The sequence below is a fragment of the Onychostoma macrolepis genome, chromosome 07 (assembly GCF_012432095.1).
Source record: "Onychostoma macrolepis isolate SWU-2019 chromosome 07, ASM1243209v1, whole genome shotgun sequence".
Lineage (NCBI taxonomy): Eukaryota > Metazoa > Chordata > Actinopteri > Cypriniformes > Cyprinidae > Onychostoma > Onychostoma macrolepis.
Genome location: NC_081161.1, coordinates 43844462 through 43868404, shown reverse-complemented (window position 1 = coordinate 43868404; position 23943 = coordinate 43844462). Strand labels below are relative to the sequence as shown.

Genomic DNA, 23943 nt, shown 5'->3' with positions numbered 1-23943 from the left:
TGACAACTAGTAACCGTCTTTTGCATATTTGACTATCCCAATCATACATTTGTGGATGGAGTTAATCTAAATAGCATCTGCCAGCAACATAGCTATTTGCACTTAAATAGACACTCCGATTTTATTTTTTTTTTATATTCCCAACAATTAAACAGTTGCCCACATAAAAAAAAACACTTCCCGCGCCCCTGGGTGTGACTGACTTTAGCCCACTTGTCCCACTAATTTGGGAGAGGTCAACTGTCCCCCGCGGCCGCACCCCCCTCCCCCTTTCCACTTCTCACACAGCTTCTGTGCTCGGTACCTTCTCAACAAGCAGGGGCGCCAATTTGCCAATTCCCCGCACAGTTATATGATAGATAATATGATAGATAATAGAAAACCGCTTAGTGTCGCAGATGATTTTTTTTTTTTTCCAAGTGCTTGTGCCGCCCCCCACGTGTCACGAAAAAATGCCGCCCCGGGCGTCTGCCCCGTTCGCCCATGCCTAAAACCGCCACTGTGCAACATGGTGCACATCAGCGGCCTTATTTCATCTGATATGTGCCTCTGTTCTTGGCCTCTTCTCCCTCTTCCTCTGTTTTGCCTCTGTACCCTTCCACCATGCATCTTTACTCCTCTTCTTCCTCTCGGCTGTTGACCCTGATTGTTTTCTGGATGTTCATCCGCTGTCAGAATGTGTAACTCTTGTGTTGTTCTCTGTCTATATGCTTTCCAGTTGAGGGATCATGAGATGCACCTTTGAGCAATTTCAGAAAACTGGTTTATAATTAGTTGATCTATATTCTCTTCATTCGTGAAAGTCAAGATTCACTTGCACAATTCATGGAAAAATTACAAAATGTTTTATAGAAATGTGTAGAAAATATGCTTGACAGTTTATGACAACTAGATCAACCATTTTGCATTTAATGACTTATACAATGAACTAATGAACAGATGTTTTGAAGGGTAAGACAATTGCACAGAAAACTATATAATACATTTTGAGGGACATGATATTAGCAACCAATAATGTAGGAGACCGCAGACAAAGGCTCGAGCCCCTGCCCCTTTGAGGTCCGACGGTAAAGTGCCCTTGCGGTCCGGTGCCCCCGGTCTGCGATTTCTGCCGAGGTTAGAGGTGTTCGATATGACGATTTTTGATCGTGGACGATAAAAATGTATCCACGATTTGCTTTTTTTTAAGAAATATCGTAGTATCGTACTTCAGCGCGCATTCTATCAGCTGCAGTTCTGGCGCCGCCGTCTCTACTGTACAACGCCACATACATTCACATAAGTGTTAACTCAGCGGTAGAGTTACTCTCACGGGACACCGCACTTATTCGCAGTCACCAAAAGTACATTATCTCCATCTGCTTCAAAGACTTACTGGTTAAATGATTAATTCGTGTGCTGTTCTGATGAGCGCCTTTTCTGAGCACATACACCCAAAGCGTGTGCTCTAAAAAGCCCGTCAAACAGCGCCTGATTACTGAACTAAGTTATGTTTTGTGCTAATACTGTCAAAACACACAAGGTTTATGTATAGACTCAGTTGGTTATGTCTAAAATGAAGGTAAACAGCTGAGAGAAACGCACGCGTGCCTGTATATTAGATGCGTGCAGGTCTTAAAGGGACAGTACTAAACATGCTACCGACTGTAATTAAAGGGATAGTTCACCCTAAAATTGTAATTCTGTCATTATTTACTCACTCACATGTTGTCCCAAACCTGTATTATTTTCTTTCTTGTGCTGAACACAAAAGAAGATATTTTGAAGAATGTGGGTAACCAAATAGTATCTGGTCCACATTGGCTTTAACAGTAGGAAAAAAAAAAATACTATGGAAGTCACTGTAGACCAGCAACTGTTTGGTTTTCCACATTCTTCAAAATAGCATTTATTTTCAGCAGAAGAAACTCGTTCAGGTTTAAAACAACTTTTGAGTGAGTAAATGAAGGTATAAAAATAAAACACCAGTCTATTTTAATTTTGGGGTGAATTATTCCTTTAATGTTAATAAAACACCAAACACAAAGAGAAAAATCACTTACTACTCTTGACTGAAAAACTTTAATACAGCTGCTTTAATAGGAATCAATCTATATAGTGTTTTATTTTTATATTTGTTCATTCAATTTCTTTAATGCTCCTGCTAAATACACCTATTGTAGACTAACTGAAAATAAAACACTTTTTATTTTATTTGTATATTATGTGTATTTGTAATGTGTATCTAATTTTTTAATAAACAAATTTGTAATCTTCACCCACTTTGGCCTAAATATCCGCCATACTTTTTTATATTTTGTTACCTTGAAAGGCTTTGTCTTTATAATAGGGAAATTAGTTTGTCTGTACTGCTCAAACAGCTTGCAAAATAGAAAATCCAACATGACAAAGAATTGTGATAATATTGTGAATCGTGATATTTCTAAAAAAAAATCGTGATATTTTTGCCATATCGCCCACCCCTACCTGAGGGGGACCAAACCCATACAACCCCCTTAGGATTAAAAACTGGAAAAAGGCAACATTCAAAGATGGAGGATTCACTGCACACAGTAAAACTGAGCATCACAAGGATGCAATGATGGCATGGAAAGAATCTGAGATGTCTGAAAAAAAAAAAGCAGGAATCTCTAATTGGAAATCTAAACAAAGAGTACAATAAAATGGTTAAAAAGAACCGGGATTATATTAAAACATTAGCTGAGGTCTTGCTTTACACTGCAACACAAAATATTGGCCAAAGAGGGCACAAATGAAACAATGGAATCAGACAGGAAAGGGAACTTTTTAGGTATATTGGAGCTGATTGTGAAACATAATCCTGACATTATGAAGAAAATGAACGCAGCTGGCAATGCAAAATATACAAGTACTGATATCCAGAATGAGATCCTGTCTTGCTTAGCAGAGATGGTGCACACCTCAATAATACAAGAGGTCAAGAAAAGTGAAGTTTTCAGCATACTAGCAGATGAAACTAAAGATCTTAGCAAAAAAGAGCAGATTTCATTTGTAGTAAAGTAATGGTGCAATAAATGAAAGGTTTTTTTTTACAGTTTGAACATGCTGAACGCTTAGATGCTGAAACACTGCCACAAAAGATTATTGATATTCTGGAAAGATGGTCTGGAAAACAAGAGTTATCTTGTAGGTCAGTCTTATGATGGGGCTGCAGTCATGAGTGGCAAGCACCGTGGTGTACAGACACATATAAAGCAATTGGCAAAGCAAGCCTTTTATGTGCACTGTAATGCTCACTGCCTCAACCTTGTGCTGGTTGACACAGTAAAAGCCGTCCCAGAAGATAACTGCTTCTTTTCCTTGTTACAAAAACTATAAGTATTCATGTCTGGATCAGTGGTGCACCAAAAGTGGCTGTAAATTCAAGGTGAAATGTATCCAGGTGCTCCCAGAGAACTTCAACGGTTGAGTGAAACACGTGGTCATGCAGGTATTTGGCCTGTCAATATTTAATGGACAGGTTGCCAGCAGTGGTACGAGTCCTTGAAGAAATAGCTGGGGAACAAACTGGGGAACAGTCAGTAGATGCCCAAGACCTTCTGTTCCAAATTCACCTGGAGTTTATTGCATTTCTAGCAACGTTTAAAAAAAACTTCTTGGAGATGCAAAATTCCTTTCTTACATGCTTCAGTCTTCATGTCTTGATTTAGCAAAAGCAGGAGGGTAAACGTACCGGTTTCACTTTATTTTGATGGTCCCTTTAACACATTCTATAGACTATAAGTAATGTTGCATCTACATTTCTACTGACTACATTAGAGTGTTAGTAGTGTATTAGTTGACTGGTAGGGTTAGGGTTAGATTAAGTTGACACGTTCTTGCAAAGTTACTTATAGTCAGTAGAATATCTGTTGGGAGACCAACACAATAAGGAGTTAGTAGATATGAAGCAGACAGTCTACTAAAACTCTTATGAGAGTTTGTTGACATGTAGTTGCAACATTACTTAGTGTCAACAGAATGTTCAAAAGGGACCATCAAAATAAAGTGTTACCAACGTACCTATTAAGCTCACCAAAATCTACATTGAGACATTTTTAGTGCACAAGATATTGGTTTCAGTACAACAAGTTATGTTAAAATAAAATATTAATCTCTCACACAAAAATATTAAATTTTATTTTAAATGACAAAAGCATTTCAATGAAGCTATACATCATTAAATTTAAAAAGTCTGGCTGTGCTTAAGGGGTACATTTCTGTGTTCTTTAAGCACACCCCTGTTCCCATTAAGCTCACATCATGTTTTATTAAAAATTCTTGTTTATTTTAAGGATTGTTTTTTTTTAAAGAATAATTGTAAAAATATATATTTTTGAAGGTACAAAGTCAATCACAAAACCCAGAACACTAAAATCAAGCAACAAGGAGGGCTGCAGTGATGGTTGACTTTCTACAACTTTCTCCCATCTCCCGACTGCATCTCTGGAGCTCAGCAACAGTGATCTTTGGGTTCTTCTTTACCTCTCTCACCAAGGCTCTTCTCCCCCGATAGCTCAGTTTGGCCGGACGGCCAGATCTAGGAAGGGTTCTGGTCGTCCCAAACGTCTTCCATTTAAGGATTATGGAGGCCACTGTGCTCTTAGGAACCTTAAGTGCAGCAGAAATGTTTTTGTAACCTTGGCCAGATCTGTGCCTTGCCACAATTCTGTCTCTGAGCTCTTCAGGCAGTTCCTTTGACCTCATGATTCTCATTTGCTCTGACATGCACTGTGAGCTGTAAGGTCTTATATAGACAGGTGTGTGGCTTTCCTAATCAAGTCCAATCAGTATAATCAAACACAGCTGGACTCAAATGAAGGTGTAGAACCATCTCAAGGATGATCAGAAGAAATGGACAGCACCTGAGTTAAATATATGAGTGTCACAGCAAAGGGTCTGAATACTTAGGACCATGTGATATTTCAGTTTTTCTTTTTTAATAAATCTGCAAAAATGTCAACAATTCTGTGTTTTTCTGTCAATATGGGGTGCTGTGTGTACATTGAGGAAAAAAATGACTTAAATGATTTTAGCAAATGGCTGCAATATAACAAAGAGTGAAAAATTTAAGGGGGTCTGAATACTTTCCGTACCCACTGTATATACTGTGTGTATATATGCAGTAATACCAATATTGAGCCACTCAAAATTACCGCAAGGGAAATTCCTTAACCGCGACAGCCCTATAAACAAGATTTCTTCTTCTATTACCGGGACTACATCACTACAGATTGATGGTGCTCATTTTGGTCACCCACAACAACTATAATGCCAACAGACTTGTCCTGATGAATTCCTCTTGAGAACCTGTGTGCTTTAATAAAAACAAAGGGGAGCGTTAAAATATGCCTTACAATATTAACAGTCACAGACTCCAATAAATATGTGCACTTATAAAGTAAATAAATTTATTTACAATTTGTCCAAGCTCTACAATGTGACAGTCATTCCCATTGTGTCTGCATAGCACTTTGATGGATACAACTGCAGAAGGACTTGCTGAGGTCCATCCACAAGAATTCTGTGCTGATCTTTAGTCATTCCAGAATATCATGAACATGGAAAATGCAGAAACATGTTAAAACAACACTATAAATAATCTTGACAGAGAAAGTGAAATGTCATTGCTAGTTTACGTTTCAATTACCAAAACCATATTTTACAATCCAGAAAAGGCTTTTAAATTACATAACACAGGAAATTAGAACAAAACAACAGAAAGGCTAATTTTACACATTTGTGATTATCCTTATCACAGGGCTTTTTATACAAGATATATGCCATTATTGCTTTTCAAACCTTCAATTTTTTAACCGACCGTATATTGACGCAGCGTTGCCATGGGTTCCGGTGAGGCACTTCTGTACTGTAACTGAAAGAAGAGTTTGTACCGTTAGAACCTCATCTGAACCAAGATTATGTCAGACAAATGCACGCTCTCCAAACGAACTCTGAGAGGTGCTCGTTCGTTTCACTTACAAAAATGACAGTTCGAGCAGTAATCTTGTTTATTTCCCCTAATTGTAATCGTTCATAAGGTCATTTTTTTTTTAATTCCCGCCGTTCTAAATCCATACAGTTGTTCGTCGCGCTCCATCTCGTGCTCTGTTTGAACGGTCTCTAATGCGGCACTGGGCTCAAATAATACATACCAAACAGTATATTCTCCAGATAAGTTCAGCTCAGTACAGAATGGGAGAATATTTAGTTTAATAATTATATGAAAAATACTGTGGAACCGCGTGTATTTTGAGGCTTAAGACGAGTGTCACAAAACTAACGCTGGTATCCATTTAACTACAAAATGCGATGCTTTAAACCATACTTGTACTATTCTTAGACAACATACGTAATTGTACACGTTAAACCAATAAATACAAATATTTACTTACCGAAAGTGTTGGTTTGAAAACATTTTCAAGCTCTGTGGAGAAGCTCATCAAGATGGCTGACCAACCTTTTCTTTCTGCAAGTCTTCACGTGATCTCGCGATAAGTGACATGATATAATTATTAAATTGATTCAACACATTTTTTTTTAAGTTGAGGGGGCAAATGGCTAGTTTTGTCAACTTACGAACTATTTGAGACAGTGACAATTTAAAATTTTAAGTTGAATGAACAAACTAATGAACTGCAAGTTGAGTCAACTTAAAAACATTAATTGAAACAACTAAACTGCAAAATACTTTTTTACAGGGTGGGTGCGTCAACGGCGCTCGCGCTCTTTTAATCTCGTAATAAAGCGGTGAATGATCTTTCCAGAAATGCAATTCCTTTGCAATTACTCTAAAATAGATGACGACAACTCACACACTTGCATTAGGAGCTGTACTTCTTTGTGTGTCTATAGCCGTTTGCATCGCATGGTTCACAGCACCTGAAGGATGTATTCGTTACGCAAACATTCAGAAGGCAGGACCCGCTTTGAAACTGCAACATTAATTGGTTTAATTGCAGATGAGTGACAATTCAACTATATCCAATGAACCAATGGACTGGCGTATAAGGGATGCTACGGTTATGGAGGCCCCTCCTCAAAGCCTGAGGCCCTGGGGCAGGGGTGTCAAACTCAGTTCCTGGAGGGTCACAGCCCTGCAGAGTTTAGTTCCAACCCTGCACCAACACACACCTTGTAGTTTTCATATAAGCCTAAATGACTTGATTAGTTGGATCAGGTGTGTTTAATTAGGGTTGAATCTAAACTGCAGGGCTGTGGCCCTCCAGGAACTGACTTTGACACCCCTGCCCTGAGCAATCGCCTGCTCTGCCTATAGCTAGCACCGGCCCTGCTGAATACGCCTCAAATTTCCACGTGTTACACCGGCTTCTTTAACTCATCATTGAAGACACATTGTTATTTGTGCATTGCTAACTTTAGAAGCTGCTTGCAGTGAGAAAGAGACCTAATAAAAGAGTCGAGCTGATGGTTGTGGTTTGACGTTTGCTCTGTTTCTGCTCTATGGTTTTAACCAGTGGGAAAGATAGTTATTCTTACTCTGCATCTTTAGTTTCATAAACCTCAAAATACTACCACAAGAGCAAACGATTCCAGCAACATGTGCACGTCATTTTCATTTACTTCCCTTCTTAGAAACCCTGTCTAATGTCAAATTGTATTTGTCTCTGTTTTCTTATATTTTACGGTAAAGCATCAATAATACCAGCTGGTGAAGCTAAATTTCTAGCGGGAGTTTCTGCCAGTTCTTGTTCTCAACATTGATAGTTAAACCTGAGACGATCACCTTTGGTCTATGATGGTGTGAGGAAATAGCCAGAACAAAGGCGGGGAGACACTTGCTTGCCATCAAATAAATGGTTTATTGACTCACAAAACCACTGGCGACATTAAAGCTGACCCTCCTGCTGAAGATACACAAGAGTCTCCTGGACTCTTAACTGTCTTGTAACTACTCCTTTTAGAGAAGAAATACACATTTTGAATATTGTTGTGGCGCCTCGTCACTCCATCCAGTCTGAATCAACATCATTTTATAGGCTTGATGTGTCACTTGCGTGTGACAGTACAGTATATTCACTTTAAGTCATTCATACATGTGTTGATGTTTATATTGTGTCTCTGACAGTGTAACCATACCAAAAGTGAAGTGAAATATATTAAAGGGGTGGTTGACTCTTTTTTTTTTTTAGGCTTGATTGTGTTTATGGGGTGCAATCTAACATGTATTAATGCTTTGTTTAAACAAAACAAAAACAAAAAAAAAACATTATTTTTCACATAATTTACCTTTATTCTACACCACTCTGTCCCTTCTCTTATGAACACTCTGATGATTTCCTGTTTTTATGAAGCCCCTCCCTCAGAAATACACAATGGGCTCAGATTGGTTCGCTGGCTCAGTGTGTTGTGATTTGCTAAACCATCAAATGCAGCCCAGAAACGTCCCGTATATTGTAAACAATGGCGTCGTCAATATTGCTTATCATTTTGAGCCCGATTGTGACCTGGAGAATATTAGTGAAGAGGATCGCACAGAACCTGTGCAAGCACGGCTCTTAATGGTACGTTTTTTCAGAATGGTATGTTTTTTTTTTTGTTTGTTTGTTGTCTCATACTTTTAGATAGCCTACGCTGATATTTGTAAAGGCTGCATATGTTAGCTTTTAAGAAACGGTTTTGTCCTGATTAAAGCTTTAATACATCAGGATACATGATTGCGTTGTAGCATTTTTGTAAAGTAATGTTAAATTTGTAACAGTAAGAAGTGTTTGCCAGCAAGTATTGCTCGTTACCGTGGCAACTGTGTGCACGTGTATGTTTAATGCTTCTCGTAGCTATGTGAAAAATATCTGTCTGTCTATACACATAAAGTGTTGGGTTGAAAGAATGGATGAAACGCGTTTGTCCGTGTTTCACTCCATCTCGAATCGCGCTCACGGAAAGCACTCGAGAAACAGTGTCTCTTCTGCGGCTCGGTACGATTTCAACTCGTTTTTAGTTTTTTAGACTCGAGCAAGAGACTGTACGACATTCACGTTACATGATTTAACTGCTTTTTACGTAGAGAGGGTGACAGCATCGCATTAAAAGAAATGATAATTCATGTTTTCATAACCGCTGGCCAAATTCAAAAACGAAACTAAAACATCTTTGAGAGGAAGGGGGGCCCCTGGTGTTTCGGGGGCCCCACGCAGCTTGCGTATTCTGCGTATAAGGAGGACTTTCTCTATGGAGAAAGTCGAACATTATTTAAGGCCCCATTTACACTAGTGCGTTTTCATTTTAAAACGCGTAACTTTTGCTACATTTCAGTGTAAACGAACCACAACGGACACTTTTGAAAGCGATGGCGTGGTTGCCCTCTCTGCGTATCCTTGACGACCGTGTAAACAATAACATCATGCTCGTTGTTGTACCCATATATATGTATAGAATCCCCATTCGACCGCTCCAAGCACGCAGACGTGTTCGCGATCTAAATAATAGGGATCTACCTATACATATCTATGGTTGTACCTGCATGAATGGTCACGTGACATGCGTTTTCGGTTGTGTAGTGTAAACGCTGATCGTTTTCATTCTAAAACGTCGTAAACGGGGCCTAAAAAAGGCACAAACTAAAAAGACTGATGAAAAGAGGAGAAAACAATCTAGCACCAGCACTAACATAATATTAAAATATTTTTAAACCACTCATGACCACCTTTACTATAATTTATCACGTTTTACTGTTGTCTTATTTATTGTGGTAAATTTTGTCTAACTTGTAGAATTTATAATAGATAATCTGTTAAAGGAATAGATTTTTCCCTAAAGATTTATATAACTGTGGCATGTTGTAGATATTGTTTCTAAAGGCTGTTGTTTCTCATAACAGATGCAATATAGATTAATAAAAAAGTCATTATTGGCCTGGTAATGATTAATAGGCTAGCCTTATTTTAACAAATGCTACAGTTGTACTATGGTACTTTTTTAAGCAGGCAAGTACAAGTCATCGAGAGCCAGTGGTTCTAATGATGATGATGGAAAAACCTGGCCTTCAGATATTCCAGTGATGGCACAGATTAAATCATTAAGAGCCTGATGAACTGTTAAAGAGTAAGAAATAAACAATATCAATATAAGAAAATGTTAAGTTAGATTGACTTCCCATGGCATGTCAAACTATAGCCTAAGTGTTTAAATAATATAAAATACATTATATATCATATGTAAACAAGTAATTGTTAACTAGCCTATTACTTTATTGCAGTTACGCAATCAACCAACTTTTTACCCCCTCCCCATTAACAGGGCCGCTGCAGTTGTTGACATGAGAATAACTCAAATAAGAGCAGGCCTATATTATTCACCTCATGATTTTACTTTATTCACTGGTCTGTCTGTAATGTGTTCTCTGGCTGTGAACAACAAAATAATGCAGTGTGAGAACAATTACCTGGAGACATTCTCTGTGAAACAGTCTTTTCAGTAGAAAAACAGCTTCAACAACTTACATGCACTGAAAGAGCAGCTAAATATCTTAGAATTGATGTCTTTTTCTTCCTATTTTGTGTTTCTGTGTAGAGTTTTGTCTCCTCCCTCATCTCTTCTTGAATCGTGAAACACAGGAAGTGACTGATTTAGCGCACGCATCTCTGTTAAAACAGTCTATTAATGTGTCAGTATGGGGTCCAGTGCACTGCCTCTCATGCTCTGTGAGTATTTCATTATATTCACAACTATCTTCTGTTTTTATTTTATTTCTTTTGTTATTTTTTTCTGTTATTAACCGTATTCAACTGAAGATAAAAGAATGATTGTGTGTCGGAGGGTCTAAGAATTATCATATTATTTATTGTTCAGATTCAGTGTGATGATATGTTACGTGTGGATCAGATACAGTTTCAGAGAACATGTGTTTATCTGTGCTGCGTGTGAAAGATGGAGGCCCTGTGGACATGTGCTTTTGCTGTTTATGATGTGATACTCACTCTTCTTATTTTCAGCAGTTCAGTTAAATCAGATGTATTTGTGTTCATATGAGTTTGGTGTTGTATGGTACTGTATCTTTAAACAGTCTCTCCATTAGAGATTCAGAGAGTTTGAGAAGTTTATCTGTCACTTTTCATTCTTTCTGCCCCTCTATTTAAAAATAAATTGGCCATTTAGTGGTCCAAAAATCACACTTAAAAATGACTGAATTTCATTGCAGCAAACACAATATATCAAACAAGTGACATCTGCCAAAAAAAAAAAAAAAAGGTGTTCATGCTTTTCTCAGAATTAATGTCTGTTTTTCAATTATTTTTAAGCAGTTTGTCTAAGTGTCATTTTTAGCAGATGTGTGTCAGTTCTCGTCACATTCTCAGCAGAAAACCACAGCTGTAGTTCTTTATATTAATATATGAACATGTTCCACTAATGCTTGACAATCTTGGTCTTCATTTTGAACAACATATTTATTGTTTCATAATTTTATTTTGTGAAATGTTTTGAGTGAAAACAGTGCTTGTGCTACATTTCTGCCAATTGTTTTGACTTGGTTTAATGGTTTAAGGGTGTTTTCACACCTAGTTTATTTGAGTAACACCTCAAATGATCTCAGATCTGTTAAAAGGACCAATAAAACAAATAAAACTTACTCAGACCTCATCATTTTGGGTGTTTTTTAGTTTGTTTGAGTCCATTTACAATGTGAAGAGTAATATACTTTATGTGAAAACACCTAAGTGTTCAAATGTCTTTGGCTATATGTCACAATTATGTTTAATGGCAACATCAAACAGGAAGTGAGGCGGTGTTTCTCAAACACTTTGACCTGATGTGGTTTGTAGTCTGTAGTTTGTTTTGTTCCAGTGAAGCATCAGTAGTGTGAATGATCACATTAAAGTTAATATTTGCTTCTTTCTGCTCTATGGTTTTAACCAGTGGGGAAGATAGTTATTCTTATTCTGCATCTTTAGTTTCATAAACCTCAAAATACTATCAGAAGAGCAAAAGATTCACAGCAACATGTGCCTGACATTTTCATTTACTTCCACTTCTTAGAAATCCATCGGTCTAATATCGCATTTAAGAGTCTCTGTTTTCTCATATTTAATACTCAAGCAATAATAAACCTACTGGTGTAGCATCATGTCTAGTGAGAGGCTTCTGTCAGTTCTTGTTCTCCAGATTGATAGTTGAACATGCGCAGTACCTGAGACGATCAGCTTTTGATGGCTTTCGGTGCCCTGCTCCAGGCTTTGAAGTTGTGGCAAGTGTTTATGACCATATGGTATTTCTTTTTAACTCTATAAGTATCTGCATGGTAGAATTATGCTGATTAGATTGGGGAACGTAAAACCCGTCAGGCTCCTAATAACTCTTTATATTGAAAATGAATTGTCCAGTGGCCCCCAAAAATATGGATGCTTAAATCACATAAAAATGACTGAATTGAATTGCATTAAACACAAAATGTCAAACAATCAGCATCTGCCAAAAAATATGCTCTAACTTTTCTCAGAACTAACTTCTGTTTTCTGAGACACTTTTTCACGTATTTTTAACCAGTTTATCTCCGAGTCATTTTTAGAGGATGTGTGAAGTCAGTTCTCACGCTCTTTGCAGAAAAACCACAACAGTACATTAACATATGAACGTTACACTAATGCTGGACAATCAGAAAGTGTCTTTTGTCTTCATTTTAAACAACATATTGTTTCATAATATACTTAATATACATACTCAGACCACATCACTTTGGGCTCTTTTGTCCTTTTACATGTGAACACTAAATGTACTGCGGTCACTCGCCGCTGGTTCACTTTCTGGTTTTCAAGAAGCTGTCTGGAAGCCATGGAATAAAATTATTTTAAAAAAAGTAAATTTGAGTTTATATTTCAAAATTCGGACTTTATTCTCACAATTCCTAGATTATATCTCACAGGAAAAACAACTCGTCATTCTCTTTTCCCCTCGGCTCAGAAACATGACTTTATATCCCACACTTCTGGCTTTTGTTTTTTCCTCAGAATTGACAAACTCACTATTGTTGAGTTAAATCGAGTTATAAAGACCGAACTAGGAGATATAAACTTGCATTTGCGAGGAAAAAAGGTCAGAATTGTAATATAAAATAAATAAATGTTAAGTATAATGTTAATAGAAATAGGTTTAAATAGTATTTTGTGCTGTAACTGTAGAGCTAATACAATACGTCCCCTATGAACTGCATATGTGAATATTATGTAGACCTATTGTTTAATGTACGCTTTAAAAGTAGAGTAATCACAGCAGTTTGTATCCATAGTCTGTCCGTTTAAACATTTGCATTTAGCTTCAAATGGCGTCATTGATGACAGTATTCCTTTAAAGGTGCTGTATGTAGGTATTTTTATGCTTTAGTAGAGTCAAAATCCTACATACAGCACCTTTAACATGATTTTCATTCCGATTCTGAAATCCAAAAGGCACAAAAATATTAGTTTGTCTCTTATTCCATGGATTTGAACTGTTTTCCTCCACTTGTTACCAGTGTTTTTCTGTCACCATTATGCGCGCGCAGCTGCAAGTGACGCAACTGACGTAACTCCAAATTGGTCTGTAGCTCCTTTAGTGTTCCCGGTCAAAAACGGCCAGCCTTTTTAAAAAAAATCTCTCTGTAAATCTCTTATGCTATATTATCACCAAATACTGGATTCAATCTTTTTGTCAGCTTGTTTTCTTTCAATTAGGAGAGAATTTGTATTTGTTTTTGTAAATGATTGATCGAAGGAGACATTAATATGAGCTTATGGACCTCAGTTTTTGAGAGAAACGTTATTTGTGGATAATTTTGCCAATATTCAATAACATTATGAAACTAATTTGCACTGTTTATCACACTAGTGTGCTTTAGGCTCAGATCAATGATGCCTACAATCAGTCAGTTTTTAAAATAAAAATAAATACAAAGCCTGTCCTAAAGAAAACAAGCTGAAAAAAAAAAAGAGAGACTGAATCCAGTATTTGGTGATAATATAGCATAAAGAGAGATTTATAAGCTATTTTTTGTAGACAAAGGAACACCATAATTGTAAAAATGTGTGTGTGGGGGGGGGGGATCCCCCCAGAAAGTACAACAATTTTCCAAAAAATGTTGGGAAGTTGTTATGACGTGTGAGCAATGTCAGTCAGTTTTAGCTCAGTGCGATAACATTAACTTGCATTTGTGGGAAAAAGAAAATCATCTCCGGGTCAAAATGACCTGAACACAACATGAGGGTTAAGTTGATGATCAACAGGAAACAGGAAGTGAGGCGGTGTGTTTCTCAAACACTGTGACCTGATGTGGTTTGTAGTCTGTAGTTTGTTTTGTTCCAGTGAAGCATCAGTAGTGTGAAACAATGATCACATTACTGTTTAGATTTGATTGTAATGTGTGTTTGTGAGAATGTGTATATTTATATATTAACGTGTTAACGCATGCGATTAATCAAAAAAAATTAATGCGTTAATATTTTTTTAACGCAGATTAATCGTTTGTAAGGTTTGACCCCAACTTCTTCCCGTCATCGCAGCGCGGAAGGTTATCTATCATTGTGTGATGAGGGTACAGAGAGCGAACCAGTGTTGCCAGGGTAACGGCACAAGTGGGCTATTTTGAAAATACCGTCGCGGGAAAAATGACAGAGCCGTGGGTTGCGGTTTTTTGGGCTACTTTTATAATGTACCACGATCGCCAAAAGTGTATATAGACAAATAAAAATTAAAATTAAAATATATCCTTTTACTAATGTGTATTATACTTGAAATGTATCCCTGGCAACTTAAGAACTGAGAGGCGGTTAACATCACAAACAACGTGAGTTTCAGCAGAGCACACATGTTCAGGCTTTTACACAGCAGAAATAAACATGACAACAGCCACTATAGATTATATAAGATTAATAAACACACGATTACGATAGATATGGTCTGTGTGTGATTTTCTTGAGATGAGTGTGCACATCTGAAATGTTCATTTGTGCAGCGATATAAAAGGCTATAAATAGCATATTTCAACAACAGTAAACGACCAAATTCCACATGTGATCGTAAAAGGACGTTATTACAAACACTCGATGGTGGTTTGAAGTGAGTTCTGAGTAAAAGTGTACTATTAATCTCATAAATTGTCTTATGTAGCACGATGCTAATGTTAGCTTTAATGCAGCTGCAGAACAGGTCCAGTTCTTCTTCATAATGCATTTTGTCATAATACTTCATGTAAGGACGCAAGAAATGTTTTGTTGTATTTATTTAGAAATACTTTTGATAATAGTTGGGTAAATGTATACTGGGATTGAAGCGATGTGGCTTGGTTAACGTTTTATTGCCAGTTTAAAGGCTGATAATGGCTGAATAAAAACAAAAGAATAATGATAAAAGAATATTTTATCAGATTATGTCTCATGGTGAAGAGTGAAAGGTTCTGTTTCCTTAAACTAGTTTGTCATACATTTCTTTTTCAACCCATTTACAGGTAAATCCTTGTATTTTAAATTTGCGATTAATTATGATACACAATTACATTTTTTAATCGATTGACAGCACTAATATATATATATATATATATATATATATATATATACATATATATCTTGATTTCTTGTTGTTTGACCGCATGAGTTAAGGTATGCATTCACTTTGAGAACTTCATCTTTGTTTCCAAATGCAATGACTCTCATGTAGTCACGTAATAACCTCTCTCTTCTGACTTGAACCATTTGAGGACCATCCCAGAAAACCCTGCCCAGTTTTCCAGTCTCTCTAGAAGTATATTATGATCGACAGTGTCAGACGCACAGAGCCGATCCTATACGCAAAGTACACATGTTGCATCGGGCCCCGAAACACCAGGAGGCCCCCTTCCTCTCAAAGATGATTTAATTTCAGTTTTGTTTTTGATTTTGGTCAGCGGTTATGAAAACATGAATGTTCCTTTAATGCGGTGCACTGTCGCCCTTTCTACGTAACATCCAAACCTGTCAAATCATGTAATGTGACTCGTATACAGTCTCCTACTGTTCTCACTCGATACTAAAAAATGCAGTTTCTCAAGTGCTTTCTGTGAGCGCGACTCGAGACGGAGTGAAACACGGACAAATATAGGCCACTTTGCACTATGTTTATGTCAAAATGTCCGTCTTGGTGAGTTTTCACTAAACACAGTCAGTCAAAAACATTTAGAAAAGTAATCGAATGCTTGTCAGTATAGACCTGTGTATTCTGTGACAGCATCCTACGGTATAAACCTGACGCTGTCTGTCATCATCTGTTCATCAAACAACAAAAGAAAATAAGAGAGTTAATCGCTGCTCTTCACTTAATATTGTTCAGAACTTTATGAATTAATGTATGCTTAATTTATATGGTGAAGTATGCAGTGACTTATTTATACATTTGATTTCTGTATAGTATTGTAGACTAAATTGTTTATATTATTTGTAGTGTTCTCGTGCAGTGTGTTGAAACTCTGACTAAACACCAAGTTAAACCGTAGCCAATGAAGACAGAGTCGTAGTAAGGTTGATCATTTACTGTCACTCTTCCTCATTAACATTTGCGGTGAAAACTGTAATGAAACAATACAACAATCTTCAGAATCCAGTGTCTTGACTAACATCGCATCATGAATGACTGTAACATAAGCATAAACTACTGTTCTCACTGTAGCAGCAGTTACAATGTCTATTAGTATCACTGAACGCTTGTACACAATAGTACACAACTGTTTTAGCAACTTATCAAACATATTTTTAACAAAATCATTACTAATATATGATCTTTTACATGTCTAATGTAATATCAATGAACTTACAGCATTGCCTCTGTGATGCTTTTAGAGGATGCAATGGATTATTAGAGAGCACGCTATGTCTGTCTCATTGTTTTCATGAAGAACGGATCACTCACAGGAAGTGACTAAACAGGAAGTGATGTCATCACATGAAACAAATAATATAATTTCTTTACAAACGAGGTAGATAAAGGAAAAGTAATTATGAACTTCGCATATTCACTTGAGAATATGTACTAAAAAATATTTAAAGAACTATTTGAAAGTTACATTCCTTAAAGGGCAACACACTCCCCGCCTGACCTATGTGAGGTCACTATGAACCAGTGAGCGTGCTAAACCTTAGTCTCTAGATCAGTCTTTGGGTAGAAGTAGAACAACTTCTGCAATTGGCCTTAGAAAGGTTTTAATATTGCCTTGGTCAGTTGTTGTGACCTCAACCTTTCTTACATGCCCATCCTTTCCAGGGAATACGGCAGAGATTCTGGCCATGGGCCAACAGTTGCGGGCTATATGCTTGTCTCTGAGCAGAACTAGATCTCCCACTTGAAGGTTTCTGCGGTACTGTCCACTTTTGTCTGTGTTGCAAGCAAGGTAAGTATTCGCGCTCCAGCGGTCCAGAACTGGTTTGCAAGAGCCTGAACTTGTCTCCATTGCTTTGTGTACAGGTCCTTGTCCGAGAAGTCTCCGGGAGGAGGCGGCACTCCTGTCTTCTGTGTAAGGAGTATTGACGGTGAAAGTATGAATGGTTGTTCTGGATCTGCAGACACAGGTAGGAGTGGTCGTGCATTAATGATAGCAGTCACTTCTGCCATTAGTGTGCAAAGGACTTCATGGGTTAAGCGAGTATTCAGCTGCAGAAACATTGAATCTAGGATTCTTCTGGCAATGCCGATCAGGCGCTCCACGAGCCTCCCATGTGAGAACTGTGTGGTGGGTTGAATTCCCAGCTGCATCCTTGCTCACTGAGGTACCTTTGCACTGTTTTGTCCATTCCAAGCTCCTTGCACGCTCCGATGAAATTGGTACCGCAATCGGAACGGAGCTGTTTCGCAGGGCCTCTGAGTGCAAAAAAGCGCCTGAGAGCATTTATGCAACTTGACGTGTCCATAGACTCAATGATCTCGATGTGCACAGCTCTCGAACTCATACAGCAGAACATGATGGCCCACCGCTTGCTCTCCGCCTGTCCTCCTCTGGTGCGTCTGCTTGTGACAGACCAGGGTCCAAATGCATCGAGCCCCACACATGTAAAGGGAGGGCAGACTTTGAGACGTTCAAATGGCAGGTCCGCCATGTATTGTTCTTCGAGCTTTCCACGCAGCTTGCGACAGGTTATGCATTTGTGGAGTACTGAATTGATTAGTGACTTGCCTCCCAAGATCCACAGTCCTGCTGCCCTGATTGCTCCTTCTGTCAGGTGACGCCCTTGATGTTTCACTTGCTCATGGTGATGTCGAATGAGCAATAGGGATATGTGGCTATCTTTGGGGAGAATTATTGGGGTTTTTTCCGCAGTTGCAACCTCAGAGTACTTTAGTCGTCCTCCAACACAAATGAAATTGTCCTCCATGATCGGACTGAGTTTCCTCAAGCAGCTACTTTTGGATACAGCTTGGTTAGCTTGGAGGGCTGACAGTTCTTTTGCAAATGCAGCCTTTTGTGTTGCTTTAAGGATAACATTCCTTGCATGGTCAATTTCGTCTGGAGCACGAGGTAAGTCACATCTGTGCCAACCTTTGCATTTGCTGTTTTGGTTCGTGTGCTTAAAGGATTTTGCTATGTGAACTAGAAATGCTACTCCTCTTACTAGGGAGGTGAAGGTAGAGAACCGTTGGAATCGGTTAGAGGTAAGCTTTGGTTCTTCCAGGTTAGTAGCACATGTTTGTACTTGTGGTCGGATTTCTGAATCATTTTCAGGTTCAATTAGTTCAAACGTCTCAGTTATTTGTGTTTTTTCTGCAGGTGGCTGACGCAAGAAGGAGGGGCCGGTGAACCAAGAAGTCTGTGCCAGGCAAGATGCAGGTAAAGATCGCGACGCATGATCTGCAGGGTTTTCTTCCGTACGTACGTAGTGCCACTGCTCAGGTCTCGAGGACTGACGGATGCATTGGACTCTATTGTGAACATACACATAGAATCGTTTTGACTCATTATAAATGTAACCGAGCACCACTTTGCTGTCGGTAAAAAACTTTATGTCATTTAACTCAAGATCTAGCTCATCCGCAATGAGATCTGCCATCTCTACTGCTAAGACAGCAGCACACAGCTCGAGCCTTGGGATTGTAGGCTCGGACAGGGGTACTAGTTTTGCCTTGCCCATAACAAATCCTACTTCGACTGGCCCATCTTTCTGAATTACTTTCAGATATGCCACGGCACCTATGGCCTTAGTCGATGCATCTGAGAATACACACAATTCTGTGTGTGCTGCTTCAATTAGTGAGGTTGTTGTGTATGTACGTGGAACATGAAGCTGTTCTAGGTCTTGGAGAGAATCTCTCCAGGCTTCCCATTTACTTAGTTTGTCCTCCGGGAGTAATGTGTCCCAGTCTGACTGTTCAGAGGTAAGTTCTCTGAGAAGGGCTCTTCCCTGGATCGTGACAGGTGCCAATAGACCCAGAGGATCAAAAACACTGTTGACAATGGAGAGGACTCCACGACGGGTGAATGGTTTGGCAATAGTCGATGCGGAGTAGGTGAATGTGTCGGTCGTGATCTCCCATAGCAGACCTAAACTCCGTTGTGTGGGTGAAGTTTCTCCACTCAGATCCAGGTCCTTGATTACTGGAGCACAATCTTCCAGTGGAAAAGCTTCCATGACTGTTTGAGAGTTCGAAGCAAACTTGTGCAAACGGAGGTTTGACTCAGCTAGTGAAGCCTGTGTTCGTTGGAGCAAATCGATTGCCTCAGCTTCGGATGGTACGGATACCAAACCATCATCAACATAGAAATGTCTTTCCACAAACTTGATGGTATCAGCATCATGCTCCTGTGCACCTTCTCTGATGGCTCTTCGCAACCCATAAATGGCCACAGCAGGAGATGGCCGATTGTCAAGACGTGGACCTTCATTCGATACTCAATAATTTCCTTGTTGACATCGTTGTCCTTGTGCCATAGGAATCGGAGGAAGTTACGATGGTCATCACGCACCAAGAAACAATGGAACATCTGCTGAATGTCTGCTAGGATTGCAATCCTCTCTTTCCTAAAGCGTAGCAGGACGCCGACAAGGGAGTTATTGAGGTCGGGACCTGTGAGGAGCACATCATTGAGAGAGATGCCTGAGTAACGAGCACTGGAATCAAAGACCACCCTGATCTGATTGGGTTTTGTGGATGGTAGACCCCAAATGTAGGAAGATACCAGCATTCATCCCCTTCTCTCAGTGGCAGCGCAACCTCAGCATGTCCGTTGGTAAAGATCTTTTCCATGAATGCCACATACTGTTGCTGCATCTCAGGTTTCTCTTCAGGGTTCGTTGCAGGCATGTGAATCGATTAACAACTTGCTCCTTATTGTTTGGCAAGCGCTGGCGTGGTTCTCTGAACGGTAGAGGAGCTACCCAGCTGTTAGCATCGTTTCTGTAGACGTTTGTGTCCATTATTTTTAGGAAAGCTGTGTCTTCCACGGATGGAGCAGGTTTGTTGTCATGCTCAGTTCTGCTGAACACTGTCTGTCCAAGCGTCTTCTCAGTTGCTTTGGTAGATGTGCTACCACTTTGCTGCATCTCCTTGACCTGCATAAAGCTCGTACAGGGTTGAAAAATTGAATTGCGGCCGCCTTCCAGCACGTTGGTCTTGAAAGTGTTGACCGTTGGCCTATGTACATTACCCAGGCACACTTCTCCTATTACTACCCAGCCCAGGTCCAGTCGTTGGGCAAAGGGGGCGTTGATTGGTCCATTGACCTGCTGCCTGACCTTGTGTGCCCTAATTACATCTCTTCCGAGTAGCAAAAGTATTTCTGCTTCGGTTCTAGTTCTGGGATGTGCTTGGCAATGTGTCGGAGATGAGGCTGGCAAAGGACTGCACTTGGTGTTGGAATCTCAGAGCGATTGTTCATGATCTCATGACACTCAATGAGTGGTGGAAGAGAGATGAGAACTTTTCCATCCAGGGATTCAATCTGGAATCCTTCTGTTTTCTTGCCAGATGTTTCTATGATGCCAGAGCAAGTTCTGAGATGATATGAGAATTGTTCGCTCTCCACATTGAACAGCTTGAAGAATTCAGGTCTGGCTAATGACCGATTGCTCTGGTCGTCCAGAATTACGTAGGCTTTGATAGCCATGTCCTTGGAACCCTTTGGGTACAGCTTTACAAGGCAGATTTTTGAGCACGAGCGGCCCCACTGACCTGGACCACAAACTTCTGTACAGCTTGTATTGACAACAGCCATATTAGAGTGATCTTCTCCCTCCCCGCCATCCTCTTGTGACAGTGAAGGAGCCTTGACTACTTGTGGCAATGGGCCAGGGTGCATGGCTGCATCATGATTGGTGCTACTGCATTCAGAGCATTTTACGGAAGACTTGCATTCCCTGGCGAGGTGAGAAACCGAAGAACAGCATTTGTAACATATTCCTTTCTCCTTGAGGAAGGCCTTTCTGTCGTCGAGGAGTTTGTTTCTGAATGTTCTGCATTTTTTCAAGGGGTGCGGTTTATTGTGTAATGGACAGATTTTGTTAGGGTCATCACTGACTGCACACACGTCTGTTTTGTGAACTGAGATGGGTTTGTTGGTTTGGAAACTCTTCACAATGGATCTGTCTGGTTTCACAGTTGTTGTAGCACTGTTTTGATGCATAAAGCTAGGATCATTTCGCTTCTTTGCTTCACGGCACACAAAGTTACAGAAATACTCAAAGGGAGGAAAGCGACCGTGATTTTCTTCTTTGTACCATGACCCAGAAGTCACCCACTTGTCTTGAAGCCCATATGGAAGCTTATCTACAATTGGTGCGATTCCACGTGAAGTGTCAAGGTATGACAGACCTGTGAGATAACCATCTTCTTTAGCACCTTGGATTTCCATAAGCAAATCCCCGAGTTCACGTAATTTGGTGTGGTCTTTAGCTGAAAACCTAGGAAAACTGTCTAATCGCTGAAACAGTGACCTTTCGATGATTTCTGCTGCAGCATAGCACTCATGTAGTCTTTCCCATGCTTTGTGTAAAGCAAGATTGGGGTTACTGACATGCACTGAGCGGATCCGTTTCACCATTTCGCCAGATTCCTTACCCAGCCATTTCGTCATGAGGTCCAATTCCTGGGTTGCTGTGAGGTGAACTTCACGAGCTGCACTGGTGAATGAGGAATACCATGACCGATAATTTTCAGGCTTATCGTCAAATTGGTACAGTCCTGAACTAACGAGGTCTCGCCGGGCTAAATACTGTGCCAAAGGCTCTGCCTGAGGTGGTGTGCTAGCTGGAGGAATGTATTGAACAATGTAAGGCTTAGCAGGTGCATTCATGATGGGGCTGGTCCTCCCAACTTCAGACTTAATCACACCTTCAGACAGATCAGATAGGTTAGTTGCAGGTAAGTGCATACTATCAGCTTTCTCAGACCTTGGCTTGTTTTTGATAGACTGTGCGTGTGAAGTGTCTTTCGCAGCTGGACTCCATGTTATGAAGCTGTTATGCGAGTCAGCATGAAATGGAGGAGCGACGGGCAAAGCTGAAAAGAGTGGAGGGGGAGAATGATTCTGAAGGTTGATTTGAGAATTGACATATTCACTGGTACGTTCAATTTTAACTTTCTCTGACTCAGATCCTCCTCTTTCCATTGCAGCATGTGTTGCTAATTCAGCATCTTCCAGCACTTGTGCCTCCACAGCAGCTGCATCAGCTTCTCGTTGTAGCGTTAACACTTCCAACTCAGTGTCTATTCTTACTGTTTCCAGCTGATTTTGAGCTTCTCTTGTGGCCTTTTCCATTTTCAGTTTAGCCTCTTGGCTGGCATATGATGCTCTCACTTTGGCGGCTTCAGCTCTGGCCCGGGCACGGGCTGCACTCGACGATGATGCGGATGACTTGCCACTTTTTGTGCTGCACACAGACGCCTTGCTGCTTGTGGCCATCTTATCCACTTTAACATCAAATAATGCTTTTTCACTGTAGTGTTCTCGTGCAGTGTGTTGAAACTCTGACTAAACACCAAGTTAAACCGTAGCCAATGAAGACAGAGTCGTAGTAAGGTTGATCATTTACTGTCACTCTTCCTCATTAACATTTGCGGTGAAAACTGTAATGAAACAATACAACAATCTTCAGAATCCAGTGTCTTGACTAACATCGCATCATGAATGACTGTAACATAAGCATAAACTACTGTTCTCACTGTAGCAGCAGTTACAATGTCTATTAGTATCACTGAACGCTTGTACACAATAGTACACAACTGTTTTAGCAACTTATCAAACATATTTTTAACAAAATCATTACTAATATATGATCTTTTACATGTCTAATGTAATATCAATGAACTTACAGCATTGCCTCTGTGATGCTTTTAGAGGATGCAATGGATTATTAGAGAGAGCACGCTATGTCTGTCTCATTGTTTTCATGAAGAACGGATCACTCACAGGAAGTGACTAAACAGGAAGTGATGTCATCACATGAAACAAATAATATAATTTCTTTACAAACGAGGTAGATAAAGGAAAAGTAATTATGAACTTCGCATATTCACTTGAGAATATGTACTAAAAAATATTTAAAGAACTATTTGAAAGTTACATTCCTTAAAGGGCAACACATTATTTGTTTTGTTTTTTCTGTTGTATTTGCCCTATTGTTTTTATTTTCTTCCTTTTTTGTATTACTTAAAAAAAAACAAAAAAACATTTTAACTCACTGTTGTTTTGACAGTGAAACTGCTCTGAAAGAATAGGTTTAAGGAGTTTGGGTGCATTTTGGGGCCCCAATGAAGTTTTGCTGAGGTCCCCCAGAAGTCTAGGATCGGCACTGAAAACACAGCACTGATATTGAGTCCCAGCACTGATATTTTTCCAGAATCAGTATTTAATTGAATATCATTGATCATCTTCTTCAGCTCTGTCTCTGTGCTGTGATGAGGTCAGAAACCAGACTGAAAATTGCTCAGGTGTCGATTTGAGTTTAAGAAGTTGCTCAGTTGTTCATTTATAAAGAATACTAAAGAAAACTCAGAACA

General features: G+C 39.3%; 1 protein-coding gene across 1 annotated transcript in view; it reads right to left on the bottom strand.

Moving 5' to 3' along the window:
- LOC131544789 (Fc receptor-like protein 5) overlaps positions 1–23943 on the bottom strand; it is a 275408-nt gene that overhangs the window by 179003 nt on the left and 72462 nt on the right.